Source organism: Tachypleus tridentatus, chromosome 4 (genome assembly GCF_004210375.1).
Source record: "Tachypleus tridentatus isolate NWPU-2018 chromosome 4, ASM421037v1, whole genome shotgun sequence".
Lineage (NCBI taxonomy): Eukaryota > Metazoa > Arthropoda > Merostomata > Xiphosura > Limulidae > Tachypleus > Tachypleus tridentatus.
Window position 1 is genome coordinate 12035413 of NC_134828.1, and position 23479 is coordinate 12058891.

The 23479-nt window shown below is 34.2% G+C and overlaps 1 protein-coding gene across 2 annotated transcripts in view; it reads right to left on the reverse strand.

Annotated features, from left to right (window-relative positions):
• The window catches only part of LOC143248573 (inactive tyrosine-protein kinase transmembrane receptor ROR1-like), a 103526-nt gene extending 80849 nt beyond the window's left edge, over nucleotides 1-22677 (reverse strand). For both annotated transcript variants that reach the window (XM_076497037.1, XM_076497036.1), the window contains exon 1: nucleotides 22541-22677. The gene's annotated coding sequence lies outside the window, so the exon portion shown is untranslated. The remainder of the gene's footprint in view (nucleotides 1-22540) is intronic.
• Between the last annotated feature and the right edge of the window lie 802 nt (nucleotides 22678-23479).

The following is a 23479-nucleotide window of genomic DNA, read 5'->3' on the forward strand; positions in this document are numbered from 1 at the left end:
TGATTCCCTGGTGTATAACACGACAAAAGAACTCTTAGCTGTCCTGTTGATTCCCTAGTGTATAACACGACAGAAGAACTCTTAACTGTCCCCTTGATTCCCTAGTGTATAACACGACAGAAGAACTCTTAGCTGTTCTCTTGATTCCCTGGTGTATAACACGACAAAAGAACTCTTAACTGTCCTGTTGATTCCCTGGTGTATAACACGACAAGAGAACTCTTAACTGTCCTGTTGATTCCCTGGTGTATAACACGACAAAAGAACTCTTAGCTGTCCTGTTGATTCCCTAGTGTATAACACGACAGAAGAACTCTTAACTGTCCTCTTGATTCCCTAGTGTATAACACGACAGAAGAACTCTTAGCTGTCCTGTTGATTCCCTGGTGTATAACACGACAAAAGAACTCTTAACTGTCCTGTTGATTCCCTGGTGTATAACACGACAAAAGAACTCTTAGCTATCGTGTTGATTCCCTAGTGTATAACACGACAAAAGAACTCTTAACTGTCCTGTTGATTCCCTGGTGTATAACACGACAAAAGAACTCTTAACTGTCCTCTTGATTCCCTAGTGTATAACACGACAGAAGAACTCTTAGCTGTCCTGTTGATTCCCTGGTGTATAACACGACAAAAGAACTCTTAACTGTCCTGTTGATTCCATGGTGTTTAACACGACAAAAGAACTCTTAACTGTCCTGTTGATTCCCTGGTGTATAACACGACAAAAGAACTCTTAGCTATCCTGTTGATTCCCTAGTGTATAACACGACAAAAGAACTCTTAACTGTCCTGTTGATTCCCTGGTGTATAACACGACAAAAGAACTCTTAACTGTCCTCTTGATTCCCTAGTGTATAACACGACAGAAGAACTCTTAACTGTCTTCTTGATTCCCTAGTGTATAACACGACAAAAGAACTCTTAACTGTCCTGTTAATTCCCTGGTGTATAACACGACAGAAGAACTCTTAGCTGTCCTGTTGATTCCCTAGTGTATAACAAAACAAAAGAACTCTTAGCTATCCTGTTGATTCCCTAGTGTATAACACGACAAAAGAACTCTTAACTGTCCTCTTCATTCCCTAGTGTATAACACGACAAAAGAACTCTTAGCTGTCCTGTTGATTCCCTGGTGTATAACACGACAAAAGAACTCTTAACTGTCCTGTTGATTCCCTGGTGTATAACACGACAAAAGAACTCTTAGCTGTCCTGTTGATTCCCTAGTGTATAACAAAACAAAAGAACTCTTAGCTGTCCTGTTGATTCCCTAGTGTATAATACAACAAAAGAACTCTTAGCTATCCTGTTGATTCCCTAGTGTATAACACGACAAAAGAACTCTTAACTGTTCTCTTCATTCCCTAGTGTATAACACGACAAAATAACTCTTGTTGATTTCCTAGTGTATAACACGACAAAAGAACTCTTAACTGTTCTCTTCATTCCCTAGTGTATAACACGACAAAATAACTCTTGTTGATTTCCTAGTGTATAACACGACAAAATAACTCTTGTTGATTTCGTAGTGTATGACACAACACAAGAACTCTTAGCTGTCCTCTTGATTCCCTAGTGTATAATACGACAGAAGAACTCTTAGCTGTCCTGTTGATTTCCTAGTGTATAACACGACAGAAGAACTCTTAGCTGTCCTGTTGAAGTCTTCTCAGCCTTCCTAGTAAGAGTATCAGAACAACAGAACAAAAGCTCCTCCTTGACAGAGCGTCAGAACAAAAACTCGAACTATTTAGAACATCAGGACATCATAATAAAAGCTCGTACCAGTTAGAACATCAGAACAAAAGCTCGTACTAGTTAAAACATCAGGAATCAGAACAAACTTCGTCTTAGTTAGAACCTCAAAGCAAAAATTCTCGTCCTAGTCAGAGCTTCAGAATGTATCGAGAAATTATCTTATCAGTAATAAAATAAATAATTGGACATCTGCATACAACATAATCATGTAAGCGTTAGAGTTTTTCTTTGTGTAAAGATGGATCACTGACGACCAATTTGGGTACTTGATATTACTCAGATACTGAAAAAGGGGATTAAGACTGAGAGATGTGTGTGTGTGTTTTCTTATAGCAAAGCCACATCAGGCTATCTGCTGAGTCCACCGAGGGGAATCAAACCCCTGATTTTAGTGTTCTAAATCTGTAGACTTACCGCTGTACCAGCGAGGGACGAGGCTGACAGAGATTTCTGCATTTTTAAATTTTATTTATAACAAACAAAACCTTAAACAACTTGCCCATTACTGTCTTTTTACATCTATCAATGATAATAATAAAAACACAATAAAATCTAACTTTCTCTCAATAACAGTAATAAAAAGCGACAATAAAATCTAACTTTCTCTCAATAAATATAATAAAAAAGGACAATAAAATCTAACATTCTACCAAGAAAAGTAATAAAAAACGACAATAAAATCTAACTTTCTACCAATAAAAGTAATGAAAAACTACAGTAAAGTCTAACTTTCTACCAATAACAGTAATAAAAAAGGACAATAAAAGCTAACATTCTACCAAGAAAAGTAATAAAAAACGACAATAAAATCTAACTTTCTACCAATAAAAGTAATGAAAAACTACAGTAAAGTCTAACTTTCTACCAATAACAGTAATAAAAAACGACAATAAAATCTAACATTCTACCAATAAAAGTAATAAAAAACGACAATAAAATCTAACTTTCTCTCAATAACAGTAATAAAAAAACGACAATAAAATCTAACTTTCTCTCAATAACAGTAATAAAAAACGACAATAAAATCTAACTTTCTCTCAATAAAAGTAATAAAAAACGACAATAAAATCTAACTTTCTCTCAATAACAGTAATAAAAAACGACAGTAAAATCTAACTTTCTCTCAATAACAGTAATAAAAAACGACAATAAAATCTAACTTTCTCTCAATAACAGTAATAAAAAACGACAATAAAATCTAACTTTCTCTCAATAACAGTAATAAAAAACGACAATAAAATCTAACTTTCTACCAATAATAGTAATAAAAAACGACAGTAAAATCTAACTTTCTCTCAATAACAGTAATAAAAAACGACAGTAAATCCTAACTTTCTCTCAATAACAGTAATAAAAAACGACAATAAAATCTAACTTTCTCTCAATAACAGTAATAAAAAACGACAGTAAAATCTAACATTCTCTCAATAACAGTAATAAAAAACGACAGTAAAATCTAACATTCTCTCAATAACAGTAATAAGAAACGACAGTAAAATCTAACTTTCTCTCAATAACAGTAATAAGAAACGACAGTAAAATCTAACTTTCTCTCAATAATAGTAATAAAAAACGACAGTAAAATCTAACATTCTCTCAATAACAGTAATAAGAAACGACAGTAAAATCTAACTTTCTCTCAATAACAGTAATAAAAAACGACAATAAAATCTAACTTTCTCTCAATAACAGTAATAAAAAGCGACAATAAAATCTAACTTTCTCTCAATAAATATAATAAAAACGACAATAAAATCTAACATTCTACCAATAAAAGTAATAAAAAACGACAATAAAATCTAACTTTCTACCAATAAAAGTAATGAAAAACGACAGTAAAATCTAACTTTCTCTCAATAACAGTAATAAAAAACGACAGTAAAATCTAACTTTCTACCAATAACAGTAATAAAAAACGACAATAAAATCTAACTTTCTCTCAATAACAGTAATAAAAAACGACAGTAAAATCTAACATTCTCTCAATAACAGTAATAAAAACGACAATAAAATCTAACTTTCTCTCAATAAATATAATAAAAATGACAATAAAATCTAACATTCTACCAATAAAAGTAATAAAAAACGACAATAAAATCTAACTTTCTACCAATAAAAGTAATGAAAAACGACAGTAAAATCTAACTTTCTCTCAATAACAGTAATAAAAAGCGACAATAAAATCTAACTTTCTACCAATAACAGTAATAAAAAACGACAGTAATAAAAATCTACAATAAAATCTAACTTTCTCTCAATAACAGTAATAAAAAACGACAATAAAATCTAACATTCTACTAATAAAAGTAATAAAAAACGACAATAAAATCTAACTTTCTCTCAATAACAGTAATAAAAAACGACAGTAAAATCTAACATTCTCTCAATAACAGTAATAAAAAGCGACAATAAAATCTAACTTTCTCTCAATAAATATAATAAAAAATGACAATAAAATCTAACATTCTACCAACAAAAGTAATAAAAAACGACAATAAAATCTAACTTTCTACCAATAAAAGTAATGAAAAACGACAGTAAAATCTAACTTTCTCTCAATAACAGTAATAAAAAGCGACAATAAAATCTAACTTTCTACCAATAATAGTAATAAAAAACGACAGTAAAATCTAACTTTCTCTCAACGACAGTAATAAAAATCTACAATAAAATCTAACTTTCTCTCAATAACAGTAATAAAAAACGACAATAAAATCTAACATTCTACTAATAAAAGTAATAAAAAACGACAATAAAATCTAACTTTCTCTCAATAACAGTAATAAAAACGACAATAAAATCTATCTTTCTACCAATAACAGTAATAAAAAGCGACAATAAAATCTAACTTTCTCTCAATAACAGTAATAAAAAGCGACAATAAAATCTAACTTTCTACCAATAACAGTAATAAAAAACGACAGTAAAACTAACTTTCTCTCAACGACAGTAATAAAAATCTACAATAAAATCTAACTTTCTCTCAATAACAGTAATAAAAAACGACAATAAAATCTAACTTTCTCTCAATAACAGTAATAAAAAGCGACAATAAAATCTAACTTTCTCTCAATAAATATAATAAAAAAGGACAATAAAATCTAACATTCTACCAAGAAAAGTAATAAAAAACGACAATAAAATCTAACTTTCTACCAATAAAAGTAATGAAAAACTACAGTAAAGTCTAACTTTCTACCAATAACAGTAATAAAAAAGGACAATAAAAGCTAACATTCTACCAAGAAAAGTAATAAAAAACGACAATAAAATCTAACTTTCTACCAATAAAAGTAATGAAAAACTACAGTAAAGTCTAACTTTCTACCAATAACAGTAATAAAAAACGACAATAAAATCTAACATTCTACCAATAAAAGTAATAAAAAACGACAATAAAATCTAACATTCTACTAATAAAAGTAATAAAAAACGACAATAAAATCTAACTTTCTCTCAATAACAGTAATAAAACGACAATAAAATCTATCTTTCTACCAATAACAGTAATAAAAAGCGACAATAAAATCTAACTTTCTCTCAATAAATATAATAAAAACGACAATAAAATCTAACATCGTTTAAAGTTACTTACATATTATATTGGCTGTGGTAATTTGTTCTAATGCGTTCGGTATAACCACTACTTTTCGGATTAAGGAAGTGTAACTGACTGGTTCTCCAGTTCTTGTGAATGATCGTAAAGTTAATTGAAAAGTATGCACTAATAATAACAATGAAGAAAATTAATTAATAATAATTAACATTAAAATAAAATAAAAATCAGTAATATTATGCTGTTTATTCCTACCCTAAAATATGATTTATAAATGAACTGAATCACATTGATGGTAATTACAATTCAGTCTCCTCATGGAATGTATAACATAAAACTTGTTGTTCATGACAAACAGTAATAGAAATAATGGTTAGATTGTTATTATGTCTACTGTATCACGGCTGGCCTGATAAGCCCTGACTTTGAACGAAAAACCTCGTCGTCTCTGGATCTAGTAGATGGACTGTGGTTGACATGCTCCAGCATATTCTGCTTTGCTTTCACTAGTGTATTCTTAGAATATAACTTTACGTTTATAGGAGCGCGTAGCGTCTTCACGTGATGATATACAATTTATTCTTACCTGTTGTACTTTATCTTCTTCACTTCTCCAGCTTCTGTTTATATATTCCTTGTTTAATTACATGAGTTTAGATTTACTTTTCTTTACAAAGTGTCTGTCAAAAAAAAAAAAAAAAAGTGTAGAAGCGGCTGAACTTTCCAAGAGATGATTGCGATACTGTCTATTGAAGGAGGGTGTTCCCACTGAGGCCAATCCCCCATCTCACCCCCGTCGAAAGATCGTGCTCAGACTGTTAAACAGAGAAGTCGCTGTGACCATGATTTACTAGTCACACAAAATGCGGCCCACAAAATTCAATAATATACATCCAACAGTAATTTACTGTACGAATTTATAGAGTGGAGTATGTGATCTGCCAAACAATGGCGTCCAGAAGTTGAAAAGCCTTTCAACTCTGTAATTAGTGCCAGCAACACTGAGAAGAAGAAACCAACAGAAACAATCAGCATTTGTTCCTTCTATTACTCCGACTGCTCAAATAATAACATCATATAAGCCGATAGGTGGTGTGATCAACAGAAACAACACGCCTTGGTTATTACCCCTTGGTTATCACCCCTTGGTTACCACTGCTTGGTTTTCACTCCTTGATTACTACTGTTTGTCATCACTCCTTGGTTACCACTGTTTGGTTATCACTCCTTAGTTACCACTACTTGGTTATCACTCCTTGGTTACCACTACTTGGTTATCACTCCTTAATTACCACTTCTTTGTTACCACTGTTGGTTATCACCCCTTGGTTACCACTGCTTGGTTTTCACTCCTTGGTTACCACTGTTGGTTATCACTCCTTGGTTACCACTACTTGGTTATCACTTCTTAGTTACCACTGTTTGTCATCACTCCTCAGTTACCACTGTTGGTTATCACCCCTTGGTTACCACTCCTTGGTTACCACTGTTGGTTATCACTCCTTGGTTACCACTACTTGGTTATCACTCCTTTGTTACCACTGTTGGTTACCACTCCTTTGTTACCATTGTTGGTTACCACTGTTGGTTACCACCCCTTGGTTACCACTGCTTGGTTATCACTCCTTGTTTAACATTGCTTGGTTATCACTCCTTAGTTACCACTGTTTGTCATCACTCCTTAGTTACTACTGTTTGTCATCACTCCTTGATTACTACTGTTTGTCATCACTCCTTGGTTACCACTGTTTGGTTATCACTCCTTAGTTACCATTCCTTGGTTACCACTGTTGGTTATCACCCCTTGGATACCACTGCTTGGTTATCACTCCTTGTTTACCATTGCTTGATTATCACTCCTTAGTTACCATTGTTTGTCATCACTCCTTGGTAACCACTGTTGGTTATCACCCCTTGGTTACCATTGCTTGGTTATCACTCTTTGTTTACCATTGTTTGGTTATCACTCCTTGATTAACACTGTTTTTCATCACTCCTTATTTACCACTGCTTGGTTACCACTGTTGGGTTTCACTCCTTGGTTACCACTGCTTGGTTATCACTCCTTGTTTACCATTGCTTGGTTATCACTACTTAGTTATCACTCCTTGATTATCACTGTTGGTTTCACTACTTGAATACCACTCCTTGGTTATCACTACTTGTTTACCATTGCTTGGTTATCACTCCTTAGTTACCACTGTTTGTCATCACTCTTTAGTTACCACTGTTTGTCATCACTCCTTAGTTACCACTGTTTGTCATCACTCCTTGATAACCACTGTTTGTCATCACTCCTTAGTTACCACTGCTTGGTTATCACTTGTTAGTTACCACTTCTTGGTTATCACTCCTTCTTTACCACTGTTTGCCATCACTCCTTGTTCACCACTGCTTGGTTTTCACTCCTTGGTTACCACTGTTGGTTATCACTCCTTGGTTACCACTGCTTGGTTTTCACTACTTGGTTACCACTGTTGGTTATCACTCCTTGGTTACCACTACTTGGTTATCACTTCTTAGTTACCACTGTTTGTCATCACTCCTCAGTTACCACTGTTGGTTATCACCCCTTGGTTACCACTGTTTGTCATCACTCCTCAGTTACCACTGTTGGTTATCACCCCTTGGTTACCACTGCTTGGTTTTCACTCCTTGGTTACCACTGTTGGTTATCACTCCTTGGTTACCACTACTTGGTTATCACTCCTTAGTTACCACTCCTTTGTTACCACTGTTGGTTACCACTCCTTTGTTACCATTGTTGGTTACCACTGTTGGTTATCACCCCTTGGTTATCACTCCTTGGTTACCACTACTTGGTTATCACTTCTTAGTTACCACTGTTTGTCATCACTCCTCAGTTACCACTGTTGGTTATCACCCCTTGGTTACCACTGCTTGGTTTTCACTCCTTGGTTACCACTGTTGGTTATCACTCCTTGGTTACCACTACTTGGTTATCACTCCTTAGTTACCACTCCTTTGTTACCACTGTTGGTTACCACTCCTTTGTTACCATTGTTGGTTACCACTGTTGGTTACCACCCCTTGGTTACCACCCCTTGGTTACCACTGCTTGGTTATCACTCCTTGTTTAACATTGCTTGGTTATCACTCCTTAGTTACCACTGTTTGTCATCACTCCTTAGTTACCACTGTTTGTCATCACTCCTTGATAACCACTGTTTGTCATCACTCCTTAGTTACCACTGCTTGGTTATCACTTGTTAGTTACCACTTCTTGGTTATCACTCCTTCTTTACCACTGTTTGCCATCACTCCTTGTTCACCACTGCTTGGTTTTCACTCCTTGGTTACCACTGTTGGTTATCACTCCTTGGTTACCACTACTTGGTTATCACTACTTGTTTACCATTGCTTGGTTATCACTCCTTAGTTACCACTCCTTGGTTACCACTGCTTGATTACCACTGTTGGTTATCACTCACTGGTTACCACTGTTGGTTTCACCCCTTGGTTACCACTGCTTGGTTTTCACTACTTGGTTACCGTTACTTGGTTATCACTCCTTGTTTACCATTGCTTGGTTTTCACTCCTTGGTTACCACTGTTGTTTATCACTCACTGGTTATCACTGCTTGGTTATCACTCCTCAGTTACCACTGCTTGATTATCACTCCTTAGTTACCACTGCTTGGTTATCACTCCTTATTTACCACTGCTTGGTTATTACTCCTTGGTTACCACTCTTGGTTATCACCCCTTGGTTACCACTGTTTGGTTATCACTGCTTGGTTATCACTCCTTAGTTACCACTGTTGGTTACCACTGCTTGGTTACCACTGTTGATTATCACTCACTGGTTACCACTCTTGGTTATCACCCCTTGGTTACCACTGTTTGGTTATCACTCCTTGGTTACCACTGTTGGTTATCACTCCTTAGTTACCACTCCTTGGTTACCACTGCGTGGTTATTACTCCTTAGTTACCACTGCTTGGTTATCACCCCTTGGTTACCACTGCTTGGTTATCCCTCCTTGGTTACCACTGCTTGGTTATCACTCCTTGGTTACCACTGTTGGTTATCACTCCTTAGTTACCACTCCTTGGTTACCACTCCTTGGTTACCACTGCGTGGTTATTACTCCTTAGTTACCACTGCTTGGTTATCACCCCTTGGTTACCACTGCTTGGTTATCACTCCTTGGTTACCACTGTTGGTTATCACTCCTTAGTTGCCACTCCTTGGTTACCACTGCTTGGTTATCACTCCTTAGTTACCACTGGTTAGTTATCACTCCTTGGTTACCATTGCTTGGTTATTACTCGCACTGTCTTCGTAGCTTGTTGCTGCACCCATTGTGAATGACGTATTGAACCAGCTGCGGGTGTGATGTTAAAACATACATCATGGGTTTAATTACTTACATCTGTAAAAGTCTCGTCACGCCCTAGCCCAATACATTCTGATGATATGGGCCAATCAGTGATGTAGGTTCTGTTGTTGTTTGTTGTGTCGGAGTGTTAATCAGATTATATCAGCTTCCCGTCCTTGTATTATACATTTCTAACATTTAATTTCTTTATAATTACCAGCCGCTTGCCACTTGAAACTTATATAAGTTACTGGCATATCCAAGTCATAAAAATACTATATCTAGTTCTTATACAGTACCTCTGCGTTATAAAAATATTATTTGTATACATTTTCTTTATTTTATATTACGTGGCAAAACAGTACAGTAATGGCGCTCCGACGCCATTATACCATTGGTCAAAGGTCAGTATCACTGTTACCGAGATCTGAAGTGTGTTTCCATAGTGATCATCCTTTCGGGGGCGTATCCATTGCTTGTTGTAGCAGAACACAGATAACTGTAATGACTGTTGTTAGAAAACAATTGTAGTGGTTGATCACGAGGTAGCGTGTAATAATAGCCATAATTTACAAAACCACACAGCTTGTTTGAAATGTTTATAAATATATATCAACATAAATGTCTTTTGGGTAATTACCCAGACAAAGACGTGAGAGGAGTGCAAGCCAGGTGGCGCTGCCGTCAGTTTAATGTTACTTGCCTAGAGAGAAATATGTTACAAAGAGTGATGCCATTAGGAACTAGGGTTATAATTAGAACAACATGGAGAGCACTGACACTGTCTTACCTAACAGCCATGCGCAGAAAAAACGAAATTTAGTATTCTAAGGAGTTTTCTAACCGGAATTGAGAAACCAGTTTGTTGGAGCGGAAGCAGCAGTCGTGCTCTGGTTGTTCCGATTTCATAAATAGTAGGAACAAGACGAAACTCAACATCACGTATTTACTTACATGAAACAGTACCAAACTCTACATTTCGTATATGTCTTACAGAATATAATACAAAGAATGTACAACAAATATATTTCCTAAAGAACCGTATACAGCTTTACGTAACATATTTATTTCCTGGAGAACCATATACAACTTTACATAGCATATATATTTCTTAGAGAACCATGAAAAACTCTACGTCAAGTATCTATTTCCTAGAGATAACCGTTCCAAACTTTACATAACGTATCTATTTCCCAGAAAAAAACGAAAAATGTACATACGTATCTATTTCCTAGAGCTAACCGTTCCAAACTTTACATAACGTATCTATTTCCTAGAGCTAACCGTTCCAAACTTTACATAACATATCTATTTCCTAGAGCTAACCGTTCCAAGCTTTACATAACGTATCTATTTCCTAGAGCTAACCGTTCCAAACTTTACATAACGTATCTATTTCCTAGAGATGACCGTTCCAAACTTTACATAACGTATCTATTTCCTAGAGCTAACCGTTCCAAACTTTACATAACGTATCTAGTTCCTAGAGCTAACCGTTCCAAACTTTACATGACATATCTATTTCCTAGAGATGACCGTTCCAAACTTTACATAACGTATCTAGTTCCTAGAGCTAACCGTTCCAAACTTTACATGACATATCTATTTCCAAGAGCTAACCGTTCCAAACTTTACATAACGTATCTATTTCCTAGAGCTGACCGTTCCAAACTTTACATAACATATCTATTTCCTAGAGCTAACCGTTCCAAACTTTACATAACGTATCTATTTCCTAGAGCTAACCGTTCCAAACTTTACATAACGTATCTATTTCCTAGAGCTAACCGTTCCAAACTTTACATAACGTATCTATTTCCTAGAGATGACCGTTCCAAACTTTACATAACGTATCTAGTTCCTAGAGCTAACCGTTCCAAACTTTACATAACATATCTATTTCCTAGAGCTAACCGTTCCAAACTTTACATAACATATCTATTTCCTAGAGATGACCGTTCCAAACTTTACATAACGTACCTATTTCCTAGAGATGACCGTTCCAAACTTTACATAACGTATCTATTTCCTAGAGATGACCGTTCCAAACTTTACATAACGTATCTAGTTCCTAGAAATAACCGTAAAAATGTACATACGTATCTATTTCCTAGAAATAACCGTTCCAAACTTTACATAACGTATCTATTTCCAAGAAATAACCGTAAAAATGTACATACGTATCTATTTCCTAAAAATAATCGTTCCAAACTTTACATAACGTATCTATTTCCAAGAAATAACCGTAAAAATGTACATACGTATCTATTTCCTAGAAATAATCGTTCCAAACTTTACATAACGTATCTATTTCCAAGAAATAACCGTAAAAATGTACATACGTATTTATTTCCTAGAGATGACAGTTCTAAACTTTACATAACGTATCTATTTCCTAGAGATGACAGTTCTAAACTTTACATAACGTATCTATTTCCTAGAGATGACAGTTCTAAACTTTACATAACGTATCTATTTCCTAGAGATGACAGTTCTAAACTTTACATAACGTATCTATTTCCTAGAGATGAGAGTTCTAAACTTTACATAACGTATCTATTTCCTAGAGATGAGAGTTCTAAACTTTACATAACGTATCTATTTCCTAGAGATGAGAGTTCTAAACTTTACATAACGTATCTATTTCCTAGAGATGAGTTCTAAACTTTACATAACGTATCTATTTCCTAGAGATGAGAGTTCTAAACTTTACATAACGTATCTAGTTCCTAGAGATGACAGTTCTAAACTTTACATAACGTATTTATTTCCTAGAGATGACAGTTCTAAACTTTACATAACGTATCTATTTCCTAGAGATGACAGTTCTAAACTTTACATAACGTATCTATTTCCTAGAGATGAGAGTTCTAAACTTTACATAACGTATCTATTTCCTAGAGATGACAGTTCCAAACTTTACATAACGTATCTATTTCCTAGAGATGAGAGTTCTAAACTTTACATAACGTATTTATTTCCTAGAGATGAGAGTTCTAAACTTTACATAACGTATTTATTTCCTAGAGATGAGAGTTCTAAACTTTACATAACGTATCTATTTCCTAGAGATGAGAGTTCTAAACTTTACATAACGTATTTATTTCCTAGAGATGAGAGTTCTAAACTTTACATAACGTATCTATTTCCTAGAGATGAGAGTTCTAAACTTTACATAACGTATCTATTTCCTAGAGATGAAAGTTCCAAACTTTACATAACGTATCTATTTCCTAGAGATGAGAGTTCCAAACTTTACATAACGTATCTATTTCCTAGAGATGACAGTTCTAAACTTTACATAACGTATCTATTTCCTAGAGATGAGAGTTCTAAACTTTACATAACGTATCTATTTCCTAGAGATGACAGTTCCAAACTTTACATAACGTATCTATTTCCTAGAGATGACAGTTCTAAACTTTACATAACGTATCTATTTCCTAGAGATGACAGTTCCAAACTTTACATAACGTATCTATTTCCTAGAGATGACAGTTCTAAACTTTACATAACGTATCTATTTCCTAGAGATGAGAGTTCTAAACTTTACATAACGTATCTATTTCCTAGAGATGACAGTTCTAAACTTTACATAACGTATCTATTTCCTAGAGATGAGAGTTCCAAACTTTACATAACGTATCTATTTCCTAGAGATGACCGTTCCAAACTTTACATAACGTATCTATTTCCTAGAGATGACAGTTCTAAACTTTACATAACGTATCTATTTCCTAGAGATGACAGTTCTAAACTTTACATAACGTATATTTCCTAGAGATGAGAGTTCTAAACTTTACATAACGTATCTATTTCCTAGAGATGACAGTTCTAAACTTTACATAACGTATCTATTTCCTAGAGATGACAGTTCTAAACTTTACATAACGTATCTATTTCCTAGAGATGAGAGTTCTAAACTTTACATAACGTATCTATTTCCTAGAGATGAGAGTTCTAAACTTTACATAACGTATCTATTTCCTAGAGATGAGAGTTCTAAACTTTACATAACGTATCTATTTCCTAGAGATGAGAGTTCTAAACTTTACATAACGTATTTATTTCCTAGAGATGAGAGTTCTAAACTTTACATAACGTATCTATTTCCTAGAGATGAGAGTTCTAAACTTTACATAACGTATCTATTTCCTAGAGATGACAGTTCTAAACTTTACATAACGTATCTATTTCCTAGAGATGAGAGTTCTAAACTTTACATAACGTATCTATTTCCTAGAGATGACAGTTCTAAACTTTACATAACGTATCTATTTCCTAGAGATGACAGTTCTAAACTTTACATAACGTATCTATTTCCTAGAGATGAGAGTTCCAAACTTTACATAACGTATCTATTTCCTAGAGATGACAGTTCTAAACTTTACATAACGTATCTATTTCCTAGAGATGACAGTTCTAAACTTTACATAACATATCTATTTCCTAGAGATGACAGTTCTAAACTTTACATAACGTATCTATTTCCTAGAGATGACAGTTCTAAACTTTACATAACGTATCTATTTCCTAGAGATGACAGTTCTAAACTTTACATAACGTATCTATTTCCTAGAGATGACAGTTCTAAACTTTACATAACGTATCTATTTCCTAGAGATGAGAGTTCTAAACTTTACATAACGTATCTATTTCCTAGAGATGACAGTTCTAAACTTTACATAACGTATCTATTTCCTAGAGATGAGAGTTCTAAACTTTACATAACGTATCTATTTCCTAGAGATGACAGTTCTAAACTTTACATAACGTATCTATTTCCTAGAGATGAGAGTTCTAAACTTTACATAACGTATCTATTTCCTAGAGATGAGAGTTCTAAACTTTACATAACGTATCTATTTCCTAGAGATGAGAGTTCTAAACTTTACATAACGTATCTATTTCCTAGAGATGACAGTTCTAAACTTTACATAACGTATCTATTTCCTAGAGATGAGAGTTCTAAACTTTACATAACGTATCTATTTCCTAGAGATGAGAGTTCTAAACTTTACATAACGTATCTATTTCCTAGAGATGAGAGTTCTAAACTTTACATAACGTATCTATTTCCTAGAGATGAGAGTTCTAAACTTTACATAACGTATCTATTTCCTAGAGATGACAGTTCTAAACTTTACATAACGTATCTATTTCCTAGAGATGAGAGTTCTAAACTTTACATAACGTATCTATTTCCTAGAGATGAGAGTTCTAAACTTTACATAACGTATCTATTTCCTAGAGATGAGAGTTCTAAACTTTACATAACGTATCTATTTCCTAGAGATGACAGTTCTAAACTTTACATAACGTATCTATTTCCTAGAGATGACAGTTCTAAACTTTACATAACGTATTTATTTCCTAGAGATGAGAGTTCTAAACTTTACATAACGTATCTATTTCCTAGAGATGACAGTTCTAAACTTTACATAACGTATCTATTTCCTAGAGATGACAGTTCTAAACTTTACATAACGTATTTATTTCCTAGAGATGAGAGTTCTAAACTTTACATAACGTATCTATTTCCTAGAGATGAGAGTTCTAAACTTTACATAACGTATCTATTTCCTAGAGATGACAGTTCTAAACTTTACATAACGTATCTATTTCCTAGAGATGACAGTTCTAAACTTTACATAACGTATCTATTTCCTAGAGATGACAGTTCTAAACTTTACATAACGTATCTATTTCCTAGAGATGACAGTTCTAAACTTTACATAACGTATCTATTTCCTAGAGATGAAACTACATTAATATACATCTTACTCTTATATTCCACCAAATCTAATACAGTTAGTAGGTGGTAAAGTGTCAGATGAAGCATACTGCTGAGGTAGAAAGAGATTCGCCTTTATTAAACTAAAATACTTTGTTTTACGTTTACTACAAATTCTGAATAAGAACCTTAAAAGAATCATAGCATTTGATTTTAAATATGAAAAGAGTAGACAAGAAAACGTTTTATGGAAGAGTGCTAAACAGATAATAATGGCAAACAGGGAAAAAAAAATAAGTCATAGAAAATTTGGGTTTTCTCCAGAGGCGCCCAATAGGTAGAAACCAGCCTTCCAACCTTCTCTGCTACCGCATTTACTTTTGAAAGACTGTGCGAGGTACAGTAAAAAAAAGAATCTAACAATCGTTAAGTTGATATCAGAGTTCGAAAAAATCTGCTTCACTTACACTTTTAACAGTTTTTGATCAAGCACTCCTTACGGGATGTGTGATAAAAAGTGGAGACTTGGAAACGGTAGCTCGGGGCTGAGGGGGGGGGGGGTGAGCTAGTTTATTGTCATCTAAGGAGGGCGAGGGGCAAGCTGGGCTGATACTAATACTAACAAGGAGGGACGCTGTGTGACTCAGAAGTTGACGCCTCGGAACAAAGAACGCGAGCTGTGAACTGATTGAGGGGAGACTTTCGGTTAAAGCTGACGTTCATACACGCACTTCGATAACTTTGAAGCCTCTACGATTCAAAGTTTGAAACGGGTTTGTGGGTCCAACATGATTTCATGCACGAGTGACGATATCAAACAGATTAGTTGAGCCATTAAATCTTTTGAAACAAGATATAACATCCACAAATACTTACCCATCCTTATCTGTCAATTCTGATCATACACTACCCTCATCTATCAATCCTGATCAAATATGACCTTCATCAGTCCATTCTGATCAAATATGATCCTTATCAGCCAACCCTAATCAAATATGATCCTTATCAGCCAATTTTGATCAAATATGATCCTTATCAGCCAATCCTGATCAAATATTATCTTTATTTGTCAATTCTGATCAAATTTGATCGTAATCAGTCTATTCTGATCAAATATAATTTTAATTAGTCCATTCGAATCAAATATTATCTTTTTTATCAGACCATTCTTATCAAGTATGATTTTTATTAGTCATTCTGATCAAACCCACTAAAATATATTGAGGAGTGTGTGATGAACCAACATATAATTCACTTGTCTTCTCTCATTCTTAACAGTACCTTTAACAGCTACTTTTAATTTATTACGAATTTCTCCGTACGTTTTGGTTAAAGCTAAATTATCACAGAACAAAGGAAGTCGAGGAACGTTGACAGAAAAGAGGATTAAGATATACACAAAGATACGAAATTACACAGGATATAACAACGAAATATAACAACAGGATATAACAACGAAAAGTGTGGAAAATGTTAGACAAGCGAGATCCAAGAATCGCAGAATTCTCTTTGTTTTCAATACACATTGTTTGCGAGTTTCTTGGCTTTTAAATTAAAAGAGAGAGAACACGTCAACGCTACTATAAAACAATATGCTTAACATGCATGATGGAGTGGTTAATTTAGTCAGGCATTTGTTGAGTTACAATTTTTTTTTCAATCAACAGACAGCCTCACAAAGCGAAACACTATACGTCAGGCCCAGTAAATGATTACATAGCTTAACAACCGGTTGCACGTGGCGATTAACTGCCACGTGGAAGAAATATATTAAAAAAACAACAACATACAATCGTTATGGTAATTAAGTAAAAGTTAAATTATAACAAACTTAAACCAGCAACATAGGTTATAATATACTCAAGCAATACAGCAACATAGGTTATAATATACTCAAGCGATACAGCAACATAGGTAATAATATACTCAAGCAATACAGCAACATAGGTTATAATATACTCAGCCAATACAGCAACATAGGTTATAATATACTCAAGCGATACAGCAACATAGGTTATAATATTCTCAAGCGATACAGCAACATAGGTTATAATATACTCAAGCGATACAGCAATATAGGTTATAATATACTCAAGCGATACAGCAACATAGGTTATAATATACTCAAGCGACACAGCAACATAGGTTATAATATACTCAAGCGATACAGCAATATAGGTTATAATATACTCAAGCGATACAGCAACATAGGTTATAATATACTCAAGCGATACAGCAACATAGGTTATAATATACTCAAGCGATACAGCAACATAGGTTATAATATACTCAAGCGATACAGCAACATAGGTTATAATATACTCAAGCGATACAGCAACATAGGTAATAATATACTCAAGCAATACAGCAACATAGGTTATAATATACTCAGCAGCAACATAGGTTATAATATACTCAAGCGATACAGCAACATAGGTTATAATATTCTCAAGCGATACAGCAACATAGGTTATAATATACTCAAGCGATACAGCAACATAGGTTATAATATACTCAAGCGATACAGCAACATAGGTTATAATATACTCAAGCGATACAGCAACATAGGTTATAATATACTCAAGCGATACAGCAACATAGGTTATAATATACTCAAGCGATACAGCAACATAGGTTATAATATACTCAAGCGATACAGCAACATAGGTTATAATATACTCAAGCAATACAGCAACATAGGTTATAATATACTCAAGCAATACAGCAACATAGGTTATAATATACTCAAGCGATACAGCAACATAGGTTATAATATACTCAAGCGATACAGCAACATAGGTTATAATATACTCAAGCGATACAGCAACATAGGTTATAATATTCTCAAGCAACATAGGTTATAATATACTCAAGCGATACAGCAACATAGGTTATAATATACTCAAGCGATACAGCAACATAGGTTATAATATACTCAAGCGATACAGCAACATAGGTTATAATATACTCAAGCGATACAGCAACATAGGTTATAATATACTCAAGCGATACAGCAACATAGGTTATAATATACTCAAGCGATACACCAACATAGGTTATAATATACTCAAGCGATACAGCAACATTGACATAAAGGGGAAAAAGATAAATCAATACGTATATTTCATACATTCTAAAATAATATTTTTATTTATCCACTCAGCGGCTAAAGTACAGAGCTTAATTTACAACAACATAATTCGGGTTTGATCCTAGCTACAGACAGTCCACTGTGTAGCTTCGCGCCAACATAATTCGACGTTAATACTTCCTAGTCCGCCCCTCTTGAAATTTAGAAACACAATTTATCAGCGTTAATCATGTATCTAGTGTGATGGTAGAAAGAGACAACAACCTTATCAGAATACAAAACAATTTACAAAAACTAACACTAAAACTGAGATTGAATTTATCTAATAAATGTTACTGGGTTATTGATCACCTAACTGAAAACAAAGAAACTAATATGATGTTCCGTTAACTGCTAATTAAACGAAGCAGCTTGCATATTTATCTGAAGCATTTATATTTTTGTCCTACGGGAAAAACTGTAATAAAAAGCTGGTAAACTATAGAGGAGAAGAGTGTTACCTGAGAGTTAATGTTGCAATATTTCAGTAGGATTAACTCCTGGGTTGTTTATTTAAGTTACAAGCCCTTTGACTTGCCTCTGAGCCGTTGGGGAGAGTGCGGGGGGACAAAAAGATTGTAAAACAAACCTTTCCTCACGAAGTAGAACTTTAAAGCCCTCGCAAAAATACAAACTAACACGATATATGTTTCAAGTTGAAAGGATATCTTATTTACCAACCATAAAAAAGAAATATTTAATCAAGTAATAAGACAGTCACCTTTGAAATAGCTAGAAACGTACCTACTCCAGAAACTGACACTATCATCAAAGTTTGCAATGCTATTAATAAGAGATCTATTTGGTTATAATCTCAACCCATATCACGTCAGTAAAAAATTAACTAATTTATATGTAGGCACATTATCCGTATTGTTTAAAAATATTTATCTCCCATTTACGAGTATTATACAATAAAGAATTATCTGCACTTTTCCAAATAAAATAATAAATATAATAAAATATAATATAATAAAATAATAAATATATAGATGGTGATAAAAATTGAAATTATTGATACTCGATGAGACTTAAAATTTTAAATTAAACCCTACAATAAGTTGAGAGTTTGTTGGAAAGTAAACACAAAGCTACACGAAAGACTATCTCTGCTCTACCCACTACAGAAATCGAAACCCACTTTTTGGCGTTATAAGTCCGTAAACATACCGCTATGCCACTGGGGGCATAAGTTGAGAGGAGTTTGTCTTCTAACTCCTAAGCTTTTGCATTATGACCTGTCAAATATGACTTAATAAACTAGGAATTATTTGAAATTTGTAAAAAGTTATTTTTCTTTCAAAATGCACAGGTTTCATAGCTCCAGTGGTGGATGTATATAGATCAGTCAGTAGAGAGTAACACTGAGGGTACTGACAGAATATGTTCAGTTTCCCTTTTTACTACGTGGGGTATACAATCATTACTGGTATATTTAGGACAAACATAGATACTTTTTATAGAGGCGTCAAAACCTGTATGAAGTAACACCCCCACTTATATAGCAACTATAAGTTATATTATTATATTAATTTTCTGAAGAGGCATGCCCTCAGATCTCCTTTCTCCAGCTTGAGCTGTCTCTGGTAGCAGTTCCTTACACTTTCAACATCTCGTTATAAAGCCCACACATCTACTCAAGTAACCCCACTTTGTCACTTCTTCCTACAGCATTATTATTTATATTAATAACTGGTAAAACAATTATAAAACTGCAGTTCGTTTTTTTAATACCATCAACCACTTGAGTGGTTAATTGTTCACTCGTTGTTTATACGAACTTTCAAGAAAAACACGCTTACACAAATGTGAGACTTTTTAAGTCACGTTACGTGTTGCTTTTCGATAACATATTAAATATGAAGCGAAAATAAAATGTTACTTAAACAAACAAGCCCATTAAACATAGTTTTACATATTGCTACAGCCCGGCAAGGCCAGGTGGGTTAAGGCGTTCGACTCGTAATCTGAAGGTCGCGGGTTCGAATCCCCGTCACACTAAACATGCTTGCCCTTTAAGCCGTGGGGGCGTTATAATGTTACGGTCAATCCCACTATTCGTTGGTAAAAGAGTAACCCAAGAGTTGGCGGTGGGTGGTGATGACTAGCTGCCTTCCCTCTAGTCTTATACTGCTAAATTAGGGACGGCTAGCGCAGATAGCCCTCGAGTAGCTTTGCACGAAATTCAAAAACAAACAAACAAAACATATTGCTATTGGCATATTTTGAGGGAAAACAAACACCACCTCTCACCTGCACGGATACATCTAATAGTAACTGTTATTTCTGAAAGTTGCTGAGTTGTATATAAAAAACAACAACAAGCTATCCTTATAAACATCTTAACCATCGGATAATGAATTGTTAAACACTTTAGAAACGAATATAACATGCATAATGATAAAGCTTATTGTACGTTTTAGAAATGGGGACAGTATCCTGTTATGTACTTTAGACCTAGTCCTGTTATGGATTTTAAAAATAGAGATAACATACATGGGGGGCGTCTGTAGGACTAATAATGCGCATGTTCTATACTTAGCTTATAGACTTGCCCCAATCGTTTACCGAAGTGGAAATACTGCCATTATTATTTTTAAACGATGTAAATGGAATTTTCATTTCGAAAGAAAATCCCTTACGAACATAAATACTGAAATAATCATGGAGTCAGCAACAAAAAACCAGAAACGACTGGAGAGAATAGTTTTTATACATATATACATACACTACATTCGCTGTACATTATAAATATTGTAGCAAATAGGTTTCTAAGTCAATGAACGCCATTTAAGCAGATTCACAACAATCAAAACAAAGGAAAGACGTGAGCTCGGCAGTCCTTATATTAACGCCTGAACATTATGACGAGTGGTCGTACCTGACGCAAATCACCGTAACCTACATACTGGGACCGGCCTATGAGGTTTATTTTCCCTCCTTAATATCCTGAAATATTTTTCTTTGGATATACTTAAGTTTCAGAACTTGTAACCTCAAATTTGGGATAAACGACCCGAGGTCGAACCACATATCAATCTACTGAAGTGTAAAACTATCAAGAGTAGAGCCAACACAACAACTGTAAACAACTTTTATCAGTCAAGTGTTTCGTAATTACACATATTCCATTATCAGCAAGTCTTTGGGAATAATCAGTAGAAAGAATCTTCAGTATAGTAAATTAATATTAAAATATGATGAAATTGTGTCTGGAAATTTAAAATGTTCATCTAAAAAGTATATTTGAATAAAACAAAAGGAAAATGGTTATAATTTTTATTTAAGATTGGGCTTTCGTTGCATTTTAGTGTTAGTTCACTGTATTGAACATACTGATGACAAAATACATATAATTCCGAAACGTTCAACTATTGAAGATGCTTACAATAGTTACTATGTCTCACCATTTTCTACGTTGCCACTAGTAACCGAGTTCTAATACAAGACTTACATTACCATTACTTAGACCTAGCACTAATAATAGGCCTACATAACCATTATCAACTAACAATAGCTCTACAATGTCATTACTGTTTTTATCCACTTATTACATTCGACATGAAATCGATACGTATCGCCTCAAACCTTAAATATCGTTTTAGTTCAAATCACAACACAAATTCACAAGTATTTTCTTGGATGAACTTCAACCGTGAATAAATTGAAATGGGCTGAAGAGTGTCGTATTGTTTGACCACAAAATCATAAAACAAAACATCTGCCACAAATACAACAAATTATAGTAGGTTATATACTTGTTCTGTAGCCAGCTGCAAAGACAGATTTACATACAACTGACAGAAAACTGGTTAAAAACGATTAACTTTTCTATCAACTTTTGTTAAAAACTTGAAAACGTTCAAAAGTAAGACGTAAATGTTTTCGATATTCAGTTCGTTTGCTGAGAAGTGACAATAATTAATACTAGTTTAAAGTTTAAAATCTAAAATTAAGCTATATAAAACTAATTTTTCACACACCCACAGTGTCAGATATTTCCAATTTACTTACCGTGAAATGAACCAGAGAAATTAACGTCATCACTGTCAGCCGACATTGAAACTTGGATGACAAGTACCACTAAAACTACCGCTACTTTTAGGGGCCACTGTCCGTCGGCACGCATCGTCACCTTGTGTCAATAATTGTACTACCATAAATGTTTAAACTATATTCACAAAACGTAATTTTCTAAACTTTCATTTAGGAATCATGGTTACTTTTTATTCTACTGGAACGAATTTGTATAACGAAGCAAAATAAACTCTAATTGGTAAAAAGTCTACAATACGAAATTAGCCATTTCTTTTTTCGTGTGTAACAAATACACGAAGTATTGTCCTAAACTTGTTTTATGAAAACAAAGACATTTTTGACAAGCAACCTAAATGTATTTTGCTATCTTTTGATTCAAAACTGTGTACGTCACGTAAATTATAACCATTCGCAGATCCGCTGTTCGACGTCGTACTGCACTAAACCTCACAGCACGTGGCGCATGTTCACTTCAATAGTAGAAACAACTTCACGTGAACCACAAACAAACTAGTTCTTCCACAAACTGTTGCTCTATTTAGATCTGTTCTGACACTTTACTCTCTCGGGTTGTAATATCTTTCAACAGGAATTTAAAAATATTTTCTGTTTTATTTAAGATATTCTAGTAGTTACTAGTTGGAGTATGATGGGGCCCTAATGACAGGTCGTAGAGAATCTCCTCTAGCAGTACACACAAAGAAAGACCTGGTTGATTCTGTTACTCTAAACACTCTCGACCTCGTTTGAGGGTCTACTAACCAGCGATGTTTGAGTAACGTGCGTTTGTTAATGCGTTCGTGCAGGATCAGCCGGGGTTTAACCATTGTAGGCAGGGGGACAGGGTTAACCCACTGAACAGAACTTTCTGATTAAACATATGTGATGATACAGTCTTAGTTCAGCGAGTTAAAA